This window comes from Protopterus annectens, chromosome 2.part0 (genome assembly GCF_019279795.1).
Source record: "Protopterus annectens isolate FY-2018-M chromosome 2.part0, PAN1.0, whole genome shotgun sequence".
Taxonomy (NCBI): Eukaryota; Metazoa; Chordata; order Ceratodontiformes; family Protopteridae; genus Protopterus; species Protopterus annectens.
Window position 1 is genome coordinate 1,697,668,110 of NC_056728.1, and position 22,482 is coordinate 1,697,690,591.

A 22,482-nucleotide genomic window follows, 5' to 3' on the forward strand; every position below is an offset into this window, starting at 1 on the left:
TTGTTCCTGAAATCTTCTTAACTTTCATCTATCATCTTTCATTTCTCTCATTATACTAGTATTATCTTTAACTATGCTGCTCAAATAAGCCGATATCCCCTTTTTACCCTGTAAATAACATCTTTGCTTAAAAATAATTCTTTAATTTTGTCTTGATTCTTTTCATAAATTATCTGTTCTATCACATAATATTCTCCATCATTCCTTTCCAAATAATTTAAAGCATCCATGCATGTTGTTTTATCATTTGTTTTTCTCCTTTTCTTACATCTGACTACCATTTGAAAAATTATTTTTTATATTTTTCTTTCAAAGCTAACCACCGCTCAGACCGGTTTTTATAACAAACTCTAGTGGAAATGTGATATTTCTATAAATGCATACTTATTTTTCTTCCATTTTCATCTCATAGTTTCTCATTTATTCTTTTTATTCCTCTTCCCAAGCTGATATACTCCATAAGGATTTTCTTGTAGTTCTATCCATATAGCTGAGTGACCTGAAAAGCCATTTACACGTGTCTTCCCCTTACCTATATTTAAACCTGGTGATATAATAAAATAATCTATTTCTGTGTTATATGTACCTGGATTATATGTCTACAAATTATTATTCCAAATCTTTAAAATGCCACATTTTACAACTTCAAAAATGTTCTTAACATCATTTCTTCTCTTCTTTTTCCCCTCTCAAATCACAATTTAAATATGTTATTATTATATTCATATTACTTCATAATCCAAAATTTTATGAAATACATTTTCCATTTCTTTACTTATAGCATAGTCATATGATATTATAATTCTACATAGATGATTAATCCATCTGATATTTACAATAGTTAATCTTTCCATCATTGCCAGCATTATGTTCAATATTTTCAATGATTTTCTACAAAGTACAACTAGGCCTGAACATAGTTTCTTTCCTAGGTTTCATATTGTGTCTCCTCCCCAAGTTTTTTTTGCTTGCAGTCTCTCTTCTTGTGTCAGAAATCTTGCATCTTTCAATATCATTATATCAACATCACACTTACTACACCAATTTAGGATGCCTGTTCTTCTACTAATATTTCTGATACTATTTCCATCTACTGAAAGCACTCTAAAGTTGACATTTTATCCATGTTGTAGCTTACCAGAAATTGTGTACATTTGAATTACCCACTTTCTTTCTTTTTCTCTTTTGCACTTACCCCTTTTAACATTCTATTTCTGTCTCTTACTCTTGCAAATGCAATTCTTTTTACCTTTCACTATTTTCCAATTTATATCTTCCTCATCACTTATTTCAGAACCTTTTTCTATATTATCTTCTGTTTCATTTTTCTCTTTATCTTTATTTTTACCCTGATCTTGCTTCCCTACTCCCTCTTTATCTTTTATTGGGGCTGCTTCTTCTCTTCATATACTGTCCTCACTTTTGTTTTCTTCTTCTTCATCCATTTTCCGTTTACAATCCATCAATAAATGCCCAATTTTGTTAAATTTATAGCATTTCAATTCATACTTTTTTGCATCATGACCTGTTTCCCCAGAAATATAAATATTTCCTCTTATCATAGTTACTTATCAAATTATCTTTTCCACAGGGAAAAAAATATGTTTTCGGTTATCCCCAATATTTTACAACATCTCCGTTACCCCCTATACTTATCATACTAGGTATACAAAAATTTTTTCTCCATTTTCAGTACAATATGACAGTCCCATCCACAGCTTATAACCCATTGCTATAATAGACTTTGCTAATGTCCATGACTTCTTTACAAAGTTGGCTTAAATGTCTCCATTTTAACTTCTGTTTGAAACTGAACATACTTTTTTTTCTTTTTTGTTTCTTTGTGAAATGCTTTAACCACATAAGAATTCCATGCATTACATCTCTTTTCCTACTCATACTCGCCCAAAATAATTTCCAGAACAGAACCAATCTAAAAAATAATGTCACAAAATGTCTCTTTATGAATAGAAATAAAATATCTTACCTCCCGAACCTTCACTCCCAGTGGAACCATTCAATTATTCCAAATTTCATACCTGTCCATTTTTTCTTCTTTGTTTTGAATTCATTCTCACCATACATTTCCTTTGAATGTTGACATTTCCTTTCTTTGTTCATCTCTCATCACTTTCCCTGCAGTTTCTTTAACAGTCTCAGCATTGGATTTCTTTGTCTGGCAATCTTCTTTCAAAACGGTTTGTGATTTCTCAAATTGAATTTTGTCCACAATTTCACCTGATGAAACATCTTTTTTCACTCTCTGGCTCACTCTGCAATAAAAATTCATCCAAAATATCAGGCTGCACCCCTCCCGACTAGAGGATTGTAATAACACATCCATCATTGTTTTGAATGTTTGCTTCCAATGAAATAAATTCTACTGAAACAGCATCTCAGAATCTTGTAGAGCTTCAAACACTACATTAATATTTGCCTCTGTGTTATCTGCCATCTTGGATCTCCTTGAGAGCCTTTCTCCCAGCTGCCACTGCACTAACAATTGAATAAGCTCTCTCTAAACAAGTAGGGCAAGTGCCCTGATGCCATGGCTAAATTTCCCCTAGTAGTAGAAATAACACATTGGGTGTCCCTTGAAAAGAGTCTAGCCTAGTAGGATTAATCCAGTCAACAAAGGTTAAATAAAAATAAATACATTTAAAGATCTTAATAGAACTTCTTTACTAATACTGCTACAATAAAAATACAATTTTAAAAAGAAGTGAGCATAAACAGAAGTTTTTAAATTGTAAGTCATACCAAATTATATTTTTATTTTACACATGCACACGCACATTTATGTACAGCATTTATCCACAACTTTGAAACTTAACTGCAAAATAAGTACAAAACATTTCTCAAATATTCAAGGATAAAAATTGGGTTAAAAGAACATCTTTAAGCAAAAATAAGAATTCTATCATGAAAGCAAGCTTCTGTGTATTATGAATTTCTGTTCAGGTACAATACTATTATATAAACTCAAACATGCAAATTCCTGGTTCAGCAGTATTTTCTTTAATTTCTACAAACACAGATTGCTAAAGAATATGCAACACACATAGAAAATCACAATAACTTAAAGCTTTAATTCCAGCTACAATATATTGCTATGGTTTGGGTCATGTTACTTTCATTGCATACTACTCAAAGTACCAAAAGATGCGCTATAGAAAGAATGTCTCTGGTGTCACTGCTGGCCAGGTAAGAAGCTGAAAACATCCAATGATCTTATTTCAAAACCTCCACTTTGAACAGTGTTTAGGGGTGCCAACAGGCTGTATGACCTCTTATGGAAAGTGAACAAATTAAGTCTACTACTACGGGACAATGGCTGCATGATGAGCATACATGGAAAAGCAGATATCCTGCACAGGCACACCTTTCATCAAAGGGAGAAAAAGAAAATACATTATTGTCAAGATGCAAAAAGGCCATGCTTCTTGAAGGAGGAAAACAGGAAAAGACCCCTGCCATGATTGGATTTACAGAATCTTGAAACACTTCTGTATAAAAGAGGAAGGAAAAAAGGGCCAGAAAGGCACAGTGGCTTTTGAACTCCATGAGGGGAGTTATAAAGGACAATGAAGGGTCAGTAGTTGGCAGTCACTTTACTTTTGAGCTGCAAGGAAGGGTCACAGAACACTGCCCCAAAAACTGAAACAATGTTTAATAGTGTTAGAAGAGTACATTAAAGGAATGAAAAGGCATACTTAGTCCTAATACTATTAGTTACAGTTGACTGTACAACTTTAAACTATGGATGAGGAAAAACAGTACAAGGAAAAACAGCTATGGGAGGCCATCACTAAAAACAACACATAATGTGTTAGTGCTATACAAGACTCCTAGCTGCACTGGGTAACTTGGTATTTCCTCATTCACTGTCTCCTGCTTGCCAGTACTGCTCTCTTGTGTTCCTATGCTTGGGGTAGTGCATATGCTTTGTGCCCATTCTTGGCCAAACAATACTTCTCAGTTGTTCCTGCATGACTCAGTTCTACCACCATCCACTAAGTAAGCACAACTTGCAAAACAGCAACCAAAACTACTAGTTTTATCCTCATGCATATATTACACACACACATCTATAAAACATGAGAATAATTAAAACAATCATAGATGAAACTAATCAAAATACAATAGATTGAGCAATTTCATCTACTATCACTAACATTGAAAAGGAAAATATCTAAATAAAATGATTTCAGATGTCAGTAATGGCAATACATTTGTGATCAATCAAAAACACAAACACCCTTTCATTAAAAAAACAACTACTAACTTAAGCAAGGACAAAAATAACAACATATAACCCCTACATAAATCTGAACAACTAAACCCACTATAAAAACACCAAAAATGCCTACTTTTCTCCACCATGTTAAAAATATTGTCGCTAATGACAACACACAAAAGTAAACTTAACCGATGCATAACATTAACTGCACAAAACAAAATATCTAACTACGTTTTCTAATATTCAAAAAACTACAAATTAAACAGTAAACACTTACATTCCCCCTCCAGTTATCTTAAAAACATTAATTTTTATTTGGAGGCTCTGCCCGCACATCCACCTGATATACTCCAAAGTCACATACTGCAAAAAATTGGGAACAATGAATTGCGCTAGAGTCGATATTCTCCAGTTCAACTGTAGCATAATTCAATCTACTTTACCAATGATGATTTTAAAACTGAAAGCTGTTTTCAATTAATCACATACACACATACATGTGTGTGTGTGTGTGTGTGTATATACTATATATGCATACATTCACCTACAACATTTTTATTGATGCACACAGCGACTGACACACAGCTCATCACTTTCACTTGACTGGGCCACCCATTAGTTTACTCTGCAAAACATCAGGATAAAAAGTATTGCAAAAACAAGCCTTTGCATACATATGACAGAACTATCTCCTGTTCTGTATAATGAAAAGGTAAATCTTCACTTCATTCAATTTATTACTCTAGATGACATACATGGCTCAAGTAGAAGTATATCAACGTGCTATACATATCCTTTTGCATTTAAAGGTTTACATGTTAACTGCTGGAAGGAGGTTTGTACAAATATATATATATATAGGTCCACTTCAAAGGATTGAAATTTCACAACATCGAACCTCTGATCAGTGAAGACCAGATAATCGAAGTTGTGAAATATCAAACTTTTTGAATGGAGATCGCCATACAGTGTGGAACAGGAAATTTACCATTCTCTTCACTGTAGTGCGATCTTGGAGTTTGTAGATTTAAGTAGCAGGGGGGTGTGGGAGGGTTCAGGGGGGCTTGCCCCCTGCAAAAACGTGAAAGATGACATTTTTACCTGTTAGTTTTTTTTGTTTTTTTTTATGTTGACTATTTCACAACATCGATCATCTGGTCTTCGATAATCAGAGATTCAATGTTGTGAAATTTTGATCCTTTGAAATAAACCTGTATATATATATATATATATATATATATATATATATATACACACACACACACACACACACACACACACACACACACACAGATATGCATATATATGTAAAATATTCTAGCCGTGCAACCTAGAAATTATCATTGGCAGGTTTACCTCCCCTTTTGATAAGGTCCTACTAATCCCTGGGGTAAATTTATGTGACCCTATCAATTCATAATATAACTAGTATGAAACTAAGGCCATTATATTATTTAAAATACAGGGGAAGTTTGTTCCAAAGATAAGGAATTCTTTGATTAATTACTCTTATTCTCCCAAGAAGTCTTGTTTATGTTGGAATGTAAGTTGTGAGCTTTAGACTGAATTTAGCTAACATTATCTATGCTTCTGAGGTGAAGATATAAACCGGGTCTTTTACAGTCCAAAAGACAAGACACAGATCTTAATGTAGGATCTGTATAAAACAGAAAAAAAATGACAGATTTTTTTTAATTTGTGCAGATAGCTAAAGGAGCCTGATTTATTGATTCTTCCAATTAGGAAACACTTGGATCTTTCCAGCTGGGATATATGTTTGGTAAAATACATACCAATCAGAGTATTATAGCTAATATCCAGTCTAATAAGGGGAAAACAGAGGGAGACTAAGTCCTCTCTAAATCTTAGGGATCAACCTTTAATAATTAAAAGCACACTGAAAAAATGTCCTTACTATAAATATTTGAAAATCAAAGGACACTTCTCTGTCAATCACAAGGGAAGTTCCATTTTCTTGATAATCGGGTGAAAAGACATTTCCCAAAACGACTACCCTATGTTTTTGCATCAATTTTATGACCATGGTCAGAGCACCAGGTGCTTACTGCACCAAACCACCCTTGCAAAGTGTGTGTCTGTGGGTGAATCAGGAGTGGCACCCAATATGTAGCCATTTGCAATCCTGGTTAAACACAGACCTTGTATCATCTGTTTTCATATCAGTGTTCCTTTCTAAACATAAAGCACCTAACCGATGAACCTAACTCAAAGGTTTACATGAGAGGGCCTCACCTCCACACCTCTTTACTTATATACTAATGCTACAACTGCACAAATGCAATCAAATCATAATCAGTGCTACTGTACTACAGTACAACTACATGGACAAACTTTACTTTAGCACAGATCAATAAAGTGGGATAATGATGGCTTGTGACACCTCATGTATTTTATACATACATACATACATACATACATATCACACATAATCATATGCTCACTCATTTTAAGAGGAAAGTCCATATGCAGCTGCAAGATGGAATGGCCATCTAAACAGAAGACGATAAACACCTACTGTAAAGGGCTTCCTCAAAGATTAACTTTCAAGATAAGCATGTATCAGGAGCCTACTGTTGTGTGTAACTGTTAAGAAAAATTTAAAGCAGTTAAACAACACTCATAGGAAGTAGAAGCTGGAAGATACCCAAGATAATGCCATGAAAGTGGAATAACAGTAACACTTCAAGATACTAAACGTATCACATATTCTGCAACAAGGGTTCATGCAATAATGACTATGAAGATGTGAGCTGATGAATATAGGGTTAAGACTGAGATTTCCACAATGGAGAACATTGTTATAGCAAGCACTGCTAGCAGACATATCTCTAGTGGAGTGGTCTTTAACAGCATGACGTTCCATCAGGAGGTTAGTGACTTGATAGCAAAGCATAATGCATTTACCAACCAACTTAAGGTTTAATCTGTCACTAAAAGTCCTTCCCTGGAATGAAACAGAAGTTTATGCAGCCTTCCTGATTCAACCCAACCTCTCCAGGCAGAATATGAATTGACAGTGCATGTCCAAGATGTAACAGACTCTGCATCCCCTGTCTTCTACCCTGAAAAGGAAACAGGAACATGAATGACATGGTTTAAAAGATAACTCTGATATCATTTTTGCAAAGAAAGAAGTCATATGCTACCGTACCACAGGAGCAGAAGTATGAATGACAGGATCATTTAAGGCTATATGAGCCTGAACAGTCTGCCCCAGGTAGACGCAGACACATGCACACAGGGAGAAAGACTGCGATCTCAAACTCTGTCTATTAGGGTGCAGCCTAGCTATAAAGAGAGCAATATCAGAAAAAGCCCTTTATTTGTGGTACCCTGTAAGAAGCTGGTAGTGGCAGTCCACAACCAATGGACTTTTGGCAGGCTGAAGGAGACATAAAAACAGAAAACTAATGCAAGACATCAAAGCAATTAGACAGATGCAAAAGATTTTATGTGCGGGATATGTAAACAATATAATTTATGCTATAATAAATAAATTACTAAAATGTAGTGAATATGTTCTCTACTACAAGCATCAGCTAAGTACAGTTTGCAAATAAAGTAAGTAGACCTATTAAACACATCCTACAAAAAGATTGAGGCTATCCTGTAGCAAAGATTTTATTATTCATCCACTTGTAGTTCTGCAGAGTTATTATACACATTATAAAGATCATTGCTACGAAAAACAAAAAGTTATGTACTTACCATAATGATGGATTATTTTCATCCTAGTCTGTCTGATATGACTATTGGGACTATAGCTGCATGTTGGATCTGATGTGGCCTTTTGCCAGAGCTCTCAGCATCAAGCTCCTGAACTTTGCCCTTCCAAAATGCTTTGCATTCTAATTAGCTTCGTATCGATTTTGCCTAGCACAACATTACTAAACCTTGGAAGCATGATATTCAAAATAGAAATACGGAAACAGGAGGATAATTGGATGAGGAATGGAGGGGGGTGTTATAGCAAACAAACTAGGACTGAAAGGATCCATCATTATGGTAAGTACATAACTTTCATATTCTGTTTCACCCATCTGTCCTATCAGACTACTGGGACAGAATCCCAAGCTACCTTCTTTCATGGGTGGCATTATGACAGGATACTCATCAGGACAGAAGTCCCAAAGGAAGCTCTAGATCTAGAACTCACATCTAATTTGTAATGCTTGGCAAAGGTATGCAAGGTAGGCTACCATACATATTTTATCAAGTGTAGAGCTACTGAAAAAGGCAGCAGGGGTAGCCATTGATCTGATGGAATGAGTTTTTGGTTTGGATTGTAGAGACTTTTTACTTGTGTAAATGAAGGTTATGCAATCCAACAACCCATTTAGACAGGTTTGTTTAGAAACCTTTTTATCCAGCTTACTCAGGATGAAAGAAATGAGCAACTGAGAAGCACTCCTGATGAAACTGGTTCTATGTATATAGAGTCACAGTTGATGTGAACATCTAGCGTGCGTAGTAAGTATGCTCCTCTACTTGAGTGGTTTGGGAAAAATACTGGCTGATGAATGGTATTCAGGTAAGATTCTGAGGGTACTTTGGGGACAAATGGCAGATTAGTTCTCAGAGAAACCCTATCTTTGTGAAAGATCAGTTAGGGGACAGCAGATGGTAAGACACGGATTTCTGATATTCTTCTAGTAGGAGCAACAGCAACCATGAAGAGAGTTTTTCCAACACAGAAACTTTAGATTTACTGGAGAGGCTGGTTTTGCCAAAGCCTCCAAAACAAAATTTAGATTCCATGGAGACACCTGGTCCTTTATCAGAGGGCAAAGGATAAATAAGCCTTTGTGGAAAGCTTTGCATAGTTTATGAGAAGCCAAGGAATGATCTTGAAAGCCATAGTGGTAGCTGAAAATAGAAGCTAACTACATTTTAATTGTGGAGAAACTAGATCCTTGTTCATATATGGTTGCCAGGAAGTGTAAAACCTCGGATATCGTGTCAGAGAAAGGATCCACATTCTGCACGGAAGACCAACAGGAAAACCTTTACCACTTGCTTCTATTTATGTTTTGAACAGAATGTTTCTGGGCAGCAGACATAAAATCAACTACCATCTTTGACAAGGAAAGGTCTTGAAGGTCAGGGTGAGGCTGACTGGATGGGTGTGAAAGATCTGGTTGCAAGTCTAAGAGCCAGGGGACTTTTTTAGGTGAGGCCACAATAGAGGAAAGCAGATTTGCCTCAGCCACAGTGTGGGGTGGGGGGACACAAACTGAGAATCATGGCTGCCTTGTACCACAATGCTTTTTGAAGAAACTTGGGAATGAGAGAAAGAAGTGGGAAGGAGTATGAGAGGCCACGGGGATGGCTGACATACTACAGCATCCTCTGATTACTGCCCTTCTGCTGATGGGTTGAGGGTCCACTCATAAGGCATCATGATACACCTGCTAAGCTTGTCTGCTAGGCAACTGATTCTGCCCAGAATATGCATTGCTAATAGAAAGTGATGCGATTTTGATTTAGATACTAGGGATTTGTTGTTACTTCAAAACATAATAGATCCACAAAGTGTCACCAGCAGCTGCAATACTCCGAACATAAAATCCTTTATTGTGAAGCGCTTTTTGTCCGGTAGCTTCACCGGACTTCATCAGACAAACTTCCATTACATTTTTCACAGTATTAATACGCTCCCACTCAGTCAATCAGTTAAGTTCCTTATTAACAGCATCCAATTCACTTACAATAAATTACTGACTTCTACTTATTTATTAGATAAATATAATGATTTTAAAGTATAGATAAGTGTATAGGTATGTGTAATAATTAGGAGAAGTCAGTAATTTATTGTAAGTGAATTGGGTGCTGTTCATTTTGGAGTGATCTAGATGATTTTTTGAAAGCTCTATTTTTATGATTCCTTTTCATTATCAAAATCCTTGATTTTATTTAATGTTAATGATGGCACTGCTTTAACTCAGGATAACTTATCTTTACTTTGGACTATATTAGCTGGAAATCATCTGATGCACCATCTTTAGCTGAATTTTTATCTTTCTTGAAAGAAACAGCTCATAAGGAAACCAAAATTAAAGAACTAAGAATTCTTCCTAAACCTTTTGGCACCAGTCCTTGGAAGAAAGTGGTATCCCTCATTGGTGTTCTTCAGCTGGATCCTGACTCTCCGTAATGGAAATAAAATTTATCTTTTAGCTTTTTATTTATTCATCTATGACTGCAATGCCTCAGACTTCTTTCAGGCTTCTGTATATATTGTAAATCGTTTTTTTCTTTGGTTAAATAATATTACTATTAGTTGTTTATATTGTTACTATGTATTATTTATTATCTTGTTGACACAAAATATTTTGTTTTGAGTAAAAAAAGAAAATGATGCAAATCCAATGCCCATTGCCAAAGGGGGGGAAGATTTGCTTCCTCTGCGCTTGTTGATGTACCAAACTACTGACAAGTTGCCTGTTTTACCAAGATCATTCCCTGAGGAAAGCGGTCCTGGAATTTCTGCAATGCTAGAAGGACCATTCATATCTCCAGAATGTTGATATGAAGGTTGGCCTTGTGTCCCATATTCCTTGGACAATCATCCCCTCAAAAAGACCCCCACCCCATGGTAACTACAGGTATTGGGGAAAATAAGATGAAAGGTTGACTGAGAAGAAGAAGATTTGGCAAGATCAGCCACCAGTTCAGATGTCTTTTGCACAATGGCATTACACAGATCGGAAAAAACAGGGTTGTCTGACAGCTGTGACCACTGACTGGACAGTAGTCACTACAGACTCCTCATGTGAAGACAGGCATGAAAGACCACTACCAGGGAAACCACCATGAGTCCTAATGCTTTTAGAATTAATGCTGCCAAAGGAGAATGTTGCTGCATTAGATGAAGCACTGTTGATTTGATAGCCTGCACCATTTCTTATTGGGAGACTTACAAAGCAACTTCTTGTATTTATACAGCAAGCACTAAACTTTAAGGTCCGTGTTGGGTGAAGGTATGATTTCTTTGAGATTGACAGATATAGCAGTGTGGAGACAAAGACATATCCCAGATGAGTGGAGAATAAGCACACCCATGCCCATGTAGAAGAACAAAGGGGACATCCACAGCTGTGGGTACAGGAATTAAATCTGTCACACCCATGCCCGTGTAGAAGAACAAAGGGGACATCCACAGCTGTGGGTACAGGAATTAAATCTGTCACACCCATGCCCGTGTACAAGAACAAAGGGGACATCCACAGCTGTGGGTACAGGAATTAAATCTGTCACACCCATGCCCATGTACAGGAACAAAGGGGACATCCACAGCTGTGGGTACAGGAATTAAATCTGTCACACCCATGCCCATGTACAAGAACAAAGGGGACATCCACAGCTGTGGTTACAGGAATTAAATCTGTCACACCCATGCCCGTGTACAAGAACAAAGGGGACATCCACAGCTGTGGGTACAGGAATTAAATCTGTCACACCCATGCCCGTGTACAAGAACAAAGGGGACATCCACAGCTGTGGGTACAGGAATTCAATCTGTCACACCCATACCTGTGTACAAGAACAAAGAGGACATCCACAACTGTGGGTACAGGAATTAAATCTGTCACACCCATGCCCGTGTACAAAAACAAAGGGGACATCCACAGCTGTGGGTACAGGAATTAAATCCGTCACACCCATGCCCATGTACAAGAACAAAGGGGACATCCACAGCTGTGGGTACAGGAATTAAATCTGTCACACCCATGCCCATGTACAAGAACAAAGGGGACATCCACAGCTGTGGGTACAGGAATTAAATCTGTCACACTGCATGAAAGTCCTGGAGAGGGTGATTGATAAATTGATACACAAAGTAGTAGAAAGTAAGATGTGAGATGAGCATTTCAGATTCAGATCAGGATACAGCACCAATGACCCAATGTTTGCAATGAGACAGATGTTTTAGAAGACGCTAGAGATGATGAAAGAGTCCAACTGACCATTCCTAGACTTGGAGAAAGCATATGAAAAAGTCCCTAGAAAGCTGATTTGGGGAGTACTGCTGTGGTTCAAAGTCCCAGAAACATAGGGAGAATTAGTGTCTGCTATGTACAAGGACCTAATGACTCAAGTACAAACAGTGTTTAGTCTCACAGAGGGGTTCCCAGTGGGAGTGGGTGTGCATCTGGATTCAGCTCTGAGCCTATTGTTGTTCATACTGGTGATGGACTACATTAGCAAACAGGTTGGAGGGACAGATCAACAAAGATGCTGTATGCAGATGATGTGGCATTACAGGCAGACTCTGAGCAAGAACTCCAGCAAAGTATAGAGCAATGGAATGCAAAACTGAAGGCACATGGGATAAAACTAAGCACAGATAAGACAGTAATAATGGCAGCAAACTGGGGAAATAAGAAGCTGAGAATTTAGATAGAAGGGAAGATAGTGGAACAGGTTAATGGCTTCAAGTATCTGGGAGGGGTGGTTGAGGGAAAGGGAAGTCTGAATGAAGAGGTCAAAGCTAGAATCAGAGGGGTTGCAGCCAAATGGCATAGAGTGACAAGTGTACTGTATGACAAAAGAATGCCAAAGATGCTGAAAAGCAAGTTGTACAAAAAGTGGTGTGACCAGTACTACTGTATGGTACAGAAAGCTGGGGAGTAAAGGCAGTGCAGATGAGAAAGCTAGAGGTGATGGAAATGAAGTGCCTGAGAAGGGTGGCAGGATGCACACTGTGGGATAGACAAAGAAATGAAGACATAAGAGCAGAAGCCAGATTAGCTCCAATTGCAGAAAAGATCAAAGAGAACAGATTATGGTGGTTCAGGCACATGTGCAGAAAAGTAAAAGACAATCTGGTGAAGATGATTTTGGACAGATAGAAAGAAGGTAAGAGGAAATGAGGGTGTCCGGCAAAGAACTCGATGGATTGTGTGAGAGATCTGTGACAGTCAGAAGGTAGGAGTGTGGCATCAAATCAAGAGAGATGGTGATAGTTAACATGACACCCCAACCCCATGTAGAAAAAAGGGAGTTGATGATGACAGATACACCTAAAGATAGCCAGAGTTGTAAAAAGTAGTCTCTGGTTAAAACTAAGGACTCTAAGCTCATAGCATTGAGAAACCAAGCATCCAAATAGGGAAACATGCATAATAACCCTTTTTGTTGCAGGTGGGCTACAACTACTGTCATGCACTTGGTGAACATCAGGGGAGCTGTGGTGACACCACAGGGCAGTGCTCTGAACTGATAATGACCGCGCCAAGTCAGAAACATAGGTACCTCTGGGATACTTTTGCAATGTGTATGTGGAGGTAAGCATCCTAGAGGTCAATTGAGCACATTTGGTCATCTGCCCTTAGATATAGCAGGATCACATGTACTGTGACCATTCTGAATACAGTCTTTCTAACAAAGTAGCTTAGGCCACGGAGGTCCTTGTTTATCTTGAAGAATCTAGAACAACTTTTTAATCCTCTCTGGTATGGTGGGACATCCTAGATATCTCTTTTTTGAAGGACAGCAATTTCCTTCTTGGCTGCATCATTTTAGCGAGGGTGGAACATCTGGAAGTGGAAATGTTTGAGGAGGTTGGGAGGAGGGAAAGGGAATGATATAACCTCTGGATATTATCTCTCATGCAAGACTAACCAGACATGCATCTGAGTGAAGAGACATCCTCAGTTCTCAGACTGCCTCTAGAGGTGGACAGTTGGGCAAGCCTTTGGGGCCATTGTTTCTGCTTTCTAGGGAAGGGACTGTGAAAAACCTTCTTTTGCAGACCACCTTGATGCCTTGGTTGGCATCCATTAAACAGACCCCATCTGCTGTGGCTGGTCCTGTCTGAAGTAGAATCAAAAGCTTGACATTGTGGTTTTCTAAATCACTGGGATTTGAAGTCCTTCTGATTCCTGCTAAAAAGTCACCGAGGACTCTCAAATCCAACTCCCATGGCATGCAACATTTTGCCTTCTAGTTCACACCTAGAAATTTCTCTTTCACCATAGGGACAAGTTAAACAACATGCTATTAACAGGGGGCATTGGTGAAGGATGCTTTGAAACGGCATAAGTGGAGTCAGGCATGGTGGAGTACAGCAAGTCCAGTACTTGCCACTCTTAACTGTCCCATCAGCAGCATTGTGGAGTAAATGTATGGGAAGGTTTGCGATATTTAACATTGGTACCGGGGTTGTCTCAAGTTGCTTCTGAAAATCTTTTTGAGGAAGCTTTTGCAAAGTATCCATTGCCTGATGAGCTCAGTCCCTTTGGAAGTGATTCATATGTATCAGGTAGTTTACTGCTCTCAGAGCAAAGGTGCTTGAAGAGTATGCTTAAGTCACCATTCTGTCACTTAAGATTCTCTGTTGTGAGGATGGGCAGATGATGATTTGTCTGTGAGTGCTTTCTTGGTAGCTGCTGCAACAATCATGGAGTTCACCATACAGCCCTATGATCAGAATTGCCTAACATTAGGTGAGGTAATATCTTGTTTGGTTTTTGGGGTATAGCTGCTGTAGTATCAGGTTCCTGCCATGCTCTATAATGAGTAAGTTCATAAGACTATCCACAGAAGGGATGATCCAAGAGGTAAAGGGAGCTGGATCATATGCCTCACAGATCGCTTCCTCATCCAAAGATGGGGTTTGGTAGGCCAGGATCTCCTCTGTCTCATTTCAAATCTCAAGGATTTTGGCAAAATAAGGCATCTTCAGTAGGGGATTTTGGGGAACCCTCTCAATCCTTCACCTCCATGTCTGAGATGGGCCCACTTGTCTGTCTCCTTTTACAAGGTCTCTCCATTGAGATGTCAGATTGTGACTAATGAGAGTCTCTGGAAGAGCCTGTTAGCACTGTGGCTGGTTTTGAGGACATCTGTTCTGCTATATCCATGGGAAAAATGATATGAGGACTTAGAAACAGGAAGATTGACATCTGATGGTGGAGATGATGTCTCATTCGAGAAGCTATCTTCCTCTCCACAGCGTCAAACATTTCGGCACATGGGAGACCAAATCTGAGCTAAATCATCTCCTGCCAAAACAGACATTGTTCGCACCGAAGGTTGAACTTCTGGCACAAAAGAACTTAAACAGTCCTGAGCTGAAGACTGGTGCCAACAATTTGAAGGTTGAGGAGTCTTAGACTGAAAATTACCCTACATGATTTGGAGCTGAAGACAGCTGCAAAGATCTGGCAATGAGCAGCTGAACTTAAGACTCAATCAGTACCACACATCTCAGGGTCACGTGGGTCAGATATGAAGCTATGAAGGAGAAGATATTGGTGCAAAATGACAGGCTCTGAGGCGGCAGGCCAGCTCAGAAACCAGAGATGGGCATCAGGGAAGGAGCTATCCTAGATATAGAGGGGGATGGGATGATGCCCAACTCTGAGTCTAAAGAAAGGCGCTCATGGGTTCACAATCTACTTCTGTAATACTTTTAGAAGACCTAAAGGATCTTTCAGACACAGTTGAAGAAGGCCTCGACATAATGAATTTAGACACCTCTCTTTCCAGTGAGTGCTCAGAACTGAAATAGGAGATATGTCTCAAATAACAATGGTCTCTAAGGGTGAAATGACTGTAGGAGATGAGGTGGTTGGTGGGGGAGAGCTCTTTTCCTGTGATCATAGACTCTTCGCATCCAGAGAAGTACAAGGGATCATGTGCTTTCTTCTTTTAAGAAACTTATCCGTGTTCCTCTCTTTTTATTTTTCCCTCCATCTTTATCATTCTCTTTCTTCTTCTTCTCACCCTTCTGAGCATCTGGAGGTGAAAGACCCTTGATTATGGAGCTTGTTACTTCTGTCTACAGTTGCTCTGGATCTGAATCTCTGACAAACAGAACACTCTACATTGAAATCAACTGGCCTAAAACAAATCACACAAGAGTCATGCAGGTCCTGGGGTGGGATTTTATGCCCACATTTAGTGCATTTTCTGAAATTTTATCCATAGTAAGAAACAAAAAGAACAACACTAGAAACTTTCTACAAAATCCTAGCAACAGTAAAAGGAAGGAAAATCATTATATGCATGTATAGAGATGAGGATACCAGGCAATTTGCCTAAGAATCAAGAGGAGGCAAAATATACAAACTGAATTAACACAGCTACAAAAAGAACTACAGTAAACTATAGCCTTTGACAAGAATCTACCAAAACGATGTAGCTGTAGAAGGAAAGCATAATATATAAGTATAAAGTTGACAGCACTTAGCCATTGTAGAATGGACTGACTGTTTACAATGAAGAAAATGAGATCTGAGGCTAGGTAGGGTGCAGAGCATTATGGGTGGGCAAATTCAGGAGCTAGTGGCTGACAGCACTGTTAAATGGATAGATCAGATCCGAAAAGCAGCTCCAGTTCCAATAGGTGGCTCAGATAGACAGATAAAACAGGATCAAAAGTTAAGTACTTACCATTACACTAGATCCTTGCTGTTCCTCTCTAGCCATCTTTACAGATGGGTAATCCCCCTCAAGGCAGATTCAAGCTGGCAAAATCTTCAAAGCTTATCTAGCACTAAAGTTCCTCTCTCCCATAATTTCCTACACTAGCAATACTGCTTCAGCTAGAATTTACACTAAAAAAGATGAGAATACCCTTATTAAGGGAAGCTCAAAAGGGAATACCAATGATTAATAAATGTGCCCATGAAAAGCTTAAGGCTTAGTCCATTATGATCCTTCAGAAAGAAAACAAAAGATATTATAGCAATCTGGATGGAGGACAAAAGGGTACAATGCTGACAAAGATGGAGAAGGACAACAACGATCTAGCATTATGGAAGTACATACCCTTTCCTATCTTATGTTGTTCCCCCATCTATCTAATAGTTGAGACAGAGTCCCCAGTTACTGAGATCCCTGGGTGGCATCATAGAAGATACTTTTGAGTATGGTGGAATTTAACTCATTCACTCCAATGGAGCTCAGGAAGTTTGCACTGTAACTTCCAATTGGCAGAGCCTAAGCCTTTTGACCAAATCAAACTATGCCCTCACATTTCAAACAAATGTTTATACAATGGATATAAAACATTTACACACCCCTGTTAAAATGCCGGGTTTTTGTGATATAAAAAAATGAGACCACGATAAATCATTTCAAAACTTTTCCCACCTTTAATGTGACCTATAACCTGTACAATTCAATTGAAAAACAAATCTGTTAGGGAAAAAATATAAAAAATAAAAAATGTAGAATAAGCTGGTTGCATAAGAGTGCACACCCTTAAACTAATACTTTGTTTCATAGTTTCATAGTTTTCATAGTATAGTACTAGGCTATCTGCCCTGGGGCATTTGTAAGCCTAGCCATAGTGATGTGGCTTTTGCCACCCCATGAAATGGTACAAAAATGTACAGAATAAATCTAGAATACTGTGCCTCTGTCCCTGTCTAGTAGTGACACAGATGTGACCCCTGGGGTAAACTTACGATCTCTCATCCACTCATCAAGATTTCTCTTGAAGAGAGTCAGTGAGGGGCTCTGCCTAATATGAACTGGGATCCTGTTCCAAAGCATGGGAAGCCTCTGGGTTATGAATCTATCCCTCCAGCATGTCCTATTCATACTTGTGCCGAGGTTTAAGTCTTTAGCTCTTGTGGTCCTGATGGATTTGCCTTTTTTGAGGTGGAGCATGTCCATCAGATCCTGATTGGACATGGCCTTGTACGTCAGGCAGAGATCACCTCTGAGCAGGTGGTATGCTACTGAATAGAGCTGAAGTTTCTTTAGTCTGGCAGAATAAGACATATGTTGGAGACCCTTGATCCTTTTGGTGAGGTACTTTTGTGGTCTCTCCAGCTGTTGCAAATGCCGGGTGAGGTACATACCAAATGGGGCATTGTACTCAATCATGGGTCTGATGAGGGAGGAATATAGGGGTACAATGACATCCTTGGATCTGGATGTGAATCCCTTCATGATGAGGTGTGCAAGGTAGAATGTTTTTCTAACCACTTTGGCAACGTGGGTGTCAAATGAGAGGTCGCTGTCTACTTGGGTCCCTTGTTGAAGCACCGTTTGATTTAATTACAGTATTCAGTCTTCTTGGGTAGGAGTCTATCAGCATAGCACATCTTGACTTGGCAATATTTACCCACTCTTCCTTGCAAAAGCACTCCAAATCTGTCAGATTGCGAGGGCATCTTGTGCACAGCCCTCTTCAGGTCACCCCACAGATTTTCTATTGGATTTAGGTCTGGGCTCTGGCTGGGGCATTCCAAAACTTTAATTTTCTTCTGGTGAAGCCATTCTTTTGTTGATTTGGATGCATGCTTGGGGTCATTGTCATGCTGAGGATAACCATAAGGTCTTCTATGGCAACGCTCAGGTCTGTTCTGAGCTAGTACAAAATGGAACAAAATACACTGACCCTTCTGACATTGCCAACATCTTGGCTGACAGGTTCAGTGCAAATTTATCCCCCCCACCACCACCTACAGGGCCTATTACCATTCCAGGGGATTGTGTAAGTCCAATTATTACTGATACATTGGTTATCAAGGCTCTATCTAAAGCTAAAAACACTGCCTCCATGGGACCAGATGGTGTCACAGGCTGTGTCATACGCGAGCTCCAAAAGGAATTAACCCCGCATCTTAATACCCTGTTCAGTCTCAGCCTCTCCACAGGATATGTGCCCATAGAATGGCGCACAGCAACGGTGGTCCCGCTACACAAGGGTGGGGCCATAACTGACCCTGGGAACTACCGACCAATAAGCCTGACCAGTCTGATCTGTAAGGCTATGGAGCGAATCATTATGGAACTCATAAATGGAGAGATTGGGAACCTCCAGTCGCTGGACCCCACACAGTTCGGCTTCGTCAAGGGAAGATCATGCCTCCTGAACCTGGTGGATTTATTTGAGACAGTTACTCAGGCTATAGATAAGGTAAAGGAGGTACACACGGCTTACCTTGACCTTGCTAAAGCATTTGACACCATTCCCCATTCAAGTATTATTGATAAGCTCACCAGCCTGGGCATAAACCCTTACATCACAAGATGGATCACAAACTGGCTCTCAGACAGATCCCATAAAGTAAGAGTAGCGGGATCTATGTCCGAATCCAGACCAGTAATGAGTGGTGTGCCTCAGGGCTCTGTCCTGGGGCCCCTCCTGTTTGGCATATACTTCTCAGAAGTACAGGCAAGCATAGAAGGGCTGTGGCTGACTAAGTTTGCGGACGACTGCAAACTGGGTGCTATAATAGAGCCTCCGGCTGACATGAAGATCTTCCAGAAGGGCCTAAATGAGACTGATGCATTGTGTCAAAGCCATGGTCTCAAGCTAAATGCAAAAAAATGCATAGTAATCCCCTTTGGAAAAAACAGAGTACCCGCAAACTACAACATAGGAGGTAATCCCCTGAAATCTGAAGAAGAAATAAGGGATCTAGGGACCCAAGTAGATAGTCAGCTTTCCTTTGATAACCATGTTGCCAAAGTGGTTAGAAAATCCTTCTATGTGACCCATCTAATCACAAAAGGGTTCGCATCAAGATCTAAGAATGTAGTGATGCCCCTCTACTCTTCCCTCATCAGACCCATTATTGAGTAAAATGCACCAATTGGAATGTACCTGGCTAGACATCTCCAGCAGCTGGAGAGACCACAGAGGTACCTAACCGAGAGGATTACTGGCCTCAAACAGTTGCCCTATGCAGCACGATTGAAAAAGCTAAGACTGTTCTCTGTTGCATACCGCTTTCTCAGAGGCGATCTCTGTCTAACGTACAGAGCCATGTCCAACCCAGAATTGTTGAACATGCTCCATCTTAGCAAAATCAAATCTACATGAGCTACACGCTCTAGGGATATAGACCTCAACACAACAATGAATAGAACATGCTGGAGGGATAGATTCCCTTCGCAGAGACTTCCCTTACTATGGAACAGGGTTCTGATTTACATAAGACAGAGCCCCTCACTATCACTCTTCAAGAGGAACCTTGATGAGTGGATGGGTAACAGAAAGTTCACACCGGGGATCACACCAACAGCACTACTAGATAAGGGCCAAGGGTACTAGCTGCTAGTACAAGGGTCTAGGGAACTACTAAAAGGGCGGTGAATACCGCACAATGTGGCTGGGCTAATATATGCCTTCGTGCAGATAGCCCAGTACCAACCTATGAACCTATGAAAGGTGAAATTCCTCTTCATCTTCAGCTTTCTAGCAGATGCCTTAAGGTTTTGGGTCAAAAGTGACTGGCGTTTAGAACTGTTCATAATTCCCTCCACATTGCCTAAAGCCCCAGTTCTAGCTGAAGAAAAACAACCCCACAGCACAATACTGCCACCAGCATGCTTCACTGTGGGGATGGTGCTCCTTTGGTGATGCAAAGTGTTGTTTTTGTGCCAAACAAAAGTTCAACCTTGGTCTCATCAGACCATAACACATTTTCCCACATGCTTTTGGGAGACCTGATGTATTGTTTTGCAAATTTTAGCCAGGCTTGGATGTTTTTCTGTGTAAGAAAAGGCTTCCGTCTTGCAACCCTACCCCATAGCCCAGACATATGGAGAATATGGGAGATTGTTGTCACATGTAGTATACAACCAATACTTGCCAGAAATTCCTGCAGCTCCTTCAGTGTTGCTGTAGGTCTCTTGGCAGCCTCCCTGACCAGTTTTTGTCTTGTCTTTTCATCAATATTGCAGGGGCGTCCAGTTATTTGCAACGTCACTGTTGTCCCATATTTTCTCCACTTTTTGATAACTGTCTTCACTTTGCTCCATGGTTTATCCAATGCTGTCGAAACTGTTTTGTACCCTTCTCCTGACTGATACCTTTCAACAATGAGATCCCTTTGATGCTTTATAAGCTCTCTGCAAACCATGGCTTTTGCTGTAGCAGGTGACTGAGTAAATGTCAGGAAAATCCTACTAGGACAGCTGAACTTTATCTGGGGTTAAACAGAGTCTTTTTAATTTATGGCAGGTGTGTACCCAAGAAGACTGAATGCTGTAATTAAATCAAAAGGTGCTTCAACAAATTATTAGTTTAAGGGTGTGCACACTTATGTAACCAGCTTATTGTATGTTATTTATTTTTTATATTTTTCCCCCTAAGAGATTTATTTGTTTTTCAATTGAATTGTACAGGTTATAGGTCACATTAAAGGTGGGAAAACTTTTGAAATGATTTACTGTGGTCTCATTTTTTTATATCAGAAAAAAACCTGGCATTTTAACAGGAGTGTGTACACTTCTTAATATCCACTGTATCTCTGGAACTATAGGGTTTATGAAAGAAGTATCAATGCCAAACTCTTTAGCACAAACTATTTTTATAGTGGTAGTATTCTTTAGGTTCTAGGTCTTAAACTGAATTTTATGTCACAGTAAACACAGTACTATTACATTTGTAATATTTTGTAAACAACTTACAATATCTCAGCAAACACTCAAGTTACACACATACTGTCAGCAGGATTTTATTCCTCTAGATGAGAGCTTTCATATGAGGCTAAGCAGTTCTGTCTGTTACTTGGTTGTTGAGATATTTAGAAGAATGTGAAAAACATAGCTATATAAATTAATATCATAAAAACAACAGTTAATAGCTATTTACCTGTACTAGACAGAAGTCAAATATTAATGCAGTTGAGTTTGCCATTGTGTAAGTTTTAAGATGAAATCTTTTAAAACCTTATACATAGTGTGGTTTTGGAATTATTAATGCAAATATAAACAAGCAATATTTGACGCCTATAGGTGTCAGTAGGAGTTAACTGCAGATGCACGTGGAGGTGTCACTCAGATGTAATGAGTTAAGGTTGCTCTGGAATGAATATCCAGTTTGCAGTGCTTAACTATGGTGGGCATGTTAGATAAGGTTGCTGCAGTATAGACATCATTCAATGCTGAATGTTTGAAAAAAGCAGTGAATGTTGAAAAAGACCAACTGGAATAAACACTTGATTTAACTGAGACAGAGTGAGAGAGAGAGGGAATGCTTTTAAATGATAAATAAAGGAAATACAATATGAGAGCCATCTGGACAAGGAGACATTAGAGACTTTGGATCACAATTTGGTTTTAGAATAAGATACAAAAGGCTAATCATCTTTCAGAAAAGACTTAGATGTAAAATCTAAAGCCAGTGAACATCTAAAGTATGTAAAATGCATTCATCTTTGTTTGAATAGTTAGGGAAAAAAACAGGCAAATGTATTACTTGGTTCAAGGCTGGCTGTATAGCTACCTTAGACACAAAGCTAAAATTT